The sequence below is a fragment of the Lolium rigidum genome, chromosome 5 (assembly GCF_022539505.1).
Source record: "Lolium rigidum isolate FL_2022 chromosome 5, APGP_CSIRO_Lrig_0.1, whole genome shotgun sequence".
NCBI classification, from domain to species: Eukaryota; Viridiplantae; Streptophyta; class Magnoliopsida; order Poales; family Poaceae; genus Lolium; species Lolium rigidum.
In genome coordinates, this window is record NC_061512.1 from 13,692,431 (window position 1) to 13,696,616 (window position 4,186).

Below are 4,186 nucleotides of genomic sequence, written 5' to 3' on the forward strand. Positions count from 1 at the left end.
CTGAATTTGTTGCACAGTTTAGAGATGCAAAGTTATAAGTAGGAGGTTGGAAGTTCGATTCCAGCTGACAGATTCTTTTACTTCTCCGTACACTGATTGGTGCTGCTCATTTTTTTCCCTTTTCTCCAACTTATTCCTATTCACTTGATTTTTTATTTTACTAATATTGAATAACTCACAAGCCGCATGTATAATCACACTGTATCCACTTTTTTAAATAAATTTATCCATGCACTAATTGGTGCTGCAATTTTTTTTCCTTATTCCCTTTTCTACAACTTATTCCTATTCTAATTGATGCCTATGATACAAATACTTCATTGTTTATTTTACTAACATTGAATAAACTCACAAGTCGCATGTATAATCACACTGTATCCACTTATTTCTAATTCAAGTATTAAACATATCAGAAAGTTTGTAACTAGTCTGAAGGGGGTACCTCTTATAATGGGCTTATCCACATAATTGTATTTTTTTGGGATAGCTTACTTTTGAGACAAATTTCTAATTCATGTATAAATCCTTTGTAATTTGATATAGCGGTGTTGCATTCCTCTTGTGAGGTAGTTCTTATAATGGGTTTGTCTATATACATGTACTTCTTGAGATAGTTTTAGTGCTATAAGCTATTGAGATTATGAAAGTATTTTTCTAGTTTTTAAAACCCAAATAGTTCAAATGCATCAAAACCATTAGGTGTAGGTCTTTTTGGTTGGACCACTGGTACGATCGGGTTTTTAAACTATATATTTCCTCCTAAAATAATTTTAAGACGATCTTAGCACAACTTCAGAATCTACGGTGTTGAAAGTAGTTCTTTTCCCGCAAAAAAAAGTAGTTCTTTAGTTTGAACATACACCTACGGCATATATTTGTCATAATTGTTCATTATTTATGTTTATCTAGTAAAATAGGGCCTCGTTTTAAAGTTTCGCACAGGGCCCCGGATTTTGCCGGCCCGGCCCTGCATATAGGGCCTTTTGCCGTGCAAATAGTTGCACAGCAAAGTCTTGTTTTCCCATAGCGTACTAAGGAACTAGTTAGTTTGATCTCCTCACTATAAACAACAGAGCGCATCATGATGAACAAGAGAATAACATAATATATACATGTAATATAGCATAAAACACCAATTACACTTTCAGATATATCACCCGGTACATCGATCGATCAGAAATTCAGGATTTAGTTTCAGTGTGCGGATAACTGAATTTATGAAAAATCAATGCGATCATACCTAGACTCTCGAGACAACCAGAGAAAAACAGAAAATTGAAGGAATCAAATTTAACGAAATAATTTAAAACTTGGAGTTGACAAAACCAATCCAAGCCCTAATTCTAGAGCTTCAGAGTTAGGTCAATCCCGTCGGCAGGCTCTTCCTGACTCACTTCACGCACGCCTTGTAGGCGTGGAAGACGAACTTTAGCTCCAGTCCCGCCGGCTGCCGGCGCTCCAGCAAGACTCCCGGTGTTGGTGCCCGTTTGCCAAGGGAACGAGGGTGGCACGGGGCGGACAGAGAGGTCGTAGTGGCTACTCCAGTCTTCGAAAGGCCACGCCCGTAGACAGGCGCTGCGCAGAGCTGTGGCATAGGAGCACGGCCAGATGTCTGACGGGGACCAAAGGCAAACGGGACGACGGCGCTTGTTAGCCGTCGTCTTCTTCTTCTCCTGGGACGTGCGCAGTAGCCTGTGCGCCTTCTGGTGCCCGCTCAGCGCCCGAGCGGACTTGAAAGCTCGAGGACACAACTTGCACTTGAACGCTCCATGGACGCCCACCTCCTGTGCCATGTTCTCGGAAGCCAATGGCGGGAGGCGAGTGGACGTAGGGATGGCAAGCGACTGGGACATGTTGGCGGGGTAGGCGGACGCGGTGGAGCCGGAGGAGGAGCAGGAGGACACCATGGTTCGATCTGGAATTCTGGATCCTTTGGAGATGTGTATGTGTATAGGTACTCTCGCCTTGTGCACTTGCTTCTAGTCTATGGTGGGGTTGTCTTATAATAAAGCGCACGCTGGGCAATCGGTTATTTCCAGATAGCGGACGACTACAAATGGAAGGAAATGCAGGATTTTTTTTTGTTTCCAGGAGTGAAAGCGTTCTTTTTCTTTTTCATTTTTCAACCGCGTTTCTTGCCATATTATGTGCTCTCATCAACGGGCAATGCCGTTTAGTCACCTGTCTGCTTAGCCTGTAACATTTATTACCACATAAGAGCATCTTTATGGGTGCTCTCCAAATAGGCGCTGGCAGGGACGCCGGCACTGCCATACGGGGGACGCCATCATTGCATTCTCTATTTGGGAATGTTGTTTTCACACCGGCGCCTTTCATACCGCAGCCCCAAAATAATCCAAATGTAAAAACATTTAAATTAGTGAAATCCATACGAATTTATACTAGTTTTATACAAAAGTGACTCGAATTTAAACTAAAAACTTAAAAAAAACTAGCAGCGGCGTGCGTCGAAGACGCTGAAGTTGAGGTTGTCGTTGTCGTCACCGCCGCCATCGTTGTCGAAGAAGTCGAAGGACCAGTCGTCCTCCTCTTTTGGCGTCAGTGACTCAGAAGGCCCGGCGAGGTCAACGAAGTTCTCCCCGTGGTCCCTGGCGGACCACACCGCCGCCTGCCGCGGGACGAGCGTGATCTTCCGGTACTTCTCGTCGACGGAATGGCCGATGATGAAGTTCTGCCCGGGGAATTCCTCCGGGCCGTCGCCACCACGGAGAGCCGCCTGCGCCTCCATCTCCACCACCCCTTCTTCGCAAGTGGAAGTAGTGGCGAGCCCGCAGCGTCCTCCTCCTTGAGGCGGTAGCGTTGGACCGTCCCCGTCGCCCTGCGAGCCGGAGCCGAAGACGCGTGCCTCGTCCCTTCGTGGATGATGACACCGCCCGAAGGAGGTGCGTGCGGCCACCGACGATCGGTGATTTGGTGCACAAGCTCCTAGACGTTGTCGTCCTTGCCGGTGGCCTCTATAGAGGCGGCGCCTCCGGCGCCATGCACTCCGCATGCGGGTAGTACAGAGGGACGCGCGGGGGCGAGGGGGAGGGGGTCACCGTGGATGCGCTGGCGGTACCCGTATTCCGCCTGCATCGCATCGACGTCGCGGCCTTGCCACCGGGCCCAGCGGCCGACGCCGTTGAAACGGTCGGCGTCCGCGCGAGCTCGATGGCGCGCTCATATTTGAAGCACCGCGGCCACGCCAGGCTGTTGAGCCCATTCGGAGGTTGGCTTCTATCGGCCGACGACATGTGCGTCCGCCGCTCGTTGATGAGGGCGCGCATCTCCGGCCCAGCCGGTGGCGACAGCGGCACGGCGTAGCCGGTGTTGGACATGTGCCACTCGTGCAGCAGCTTGAACTGCACCGACACAGGGAAGCGCTGCTAGTAGAGAATGTCTGCCTCGTCGTACGTCAGTTGGAGCGAGCGGAGCCCACCGCATCCGCCGCTGCCGCCAGCCTCGGCATTGTGTGCCATCGGAAGGTGTATTGCCGGTGGATGTGTTGTGCGGCGTCTGCGAATTGGGGGTCGTGGCGGCTAGGGTTGGAAGACGGGGTGAAGAGGAGAGGAGCGCGCTAGTGCGGTTTTAAGGGTGGCGGGGTACGCGCATGAAAGGCGCGTGGGGAGGTGGGTGGACACCGCGTGGCCAGCCACCGTCCTCGTCGCCGCTTCGGTTTCTGTGCGGGGGGGGGGGGGGGGCATTAACCCCGACGACCAACCTTCCCGCGTCGTTTTCAACGCGACCCATCGCCTCCTCTCGCTGTCAGGTAGATCCCACCCGCTAAAACTAACGTGCCGCAAGGCGCCGGCATGCCGGATTCGCGCACTTCGTGAAAGAACCAGCACGGGGTTGTCAGCGCTTCTATTGGGCTCGAAATTGCGCTGACGCTTTTTGGGGCGCGCCGGTGTGAGCCCATTTTCGACATCGGCGCCCAAAATGCTATCGAGACCGTCGGTGGAGATGCTCTATGTAATATCCCAGGTTTAGAGGCTATAAAATGAGAGAACACCAAAGTGTGCATTGCATTCATGCATAGAAAATCCGGGGAATTTTCGCGCTTCAAATAAAACTTACCACGATCCATCGAAGTTTCACTTGACTTGCTGGAATTGAAGTAGATCATCAAGTCAAGCGCTATAAACTTCACCGTGATCTTTGCTAAAACCTTGTTTTGGGTAGAGAT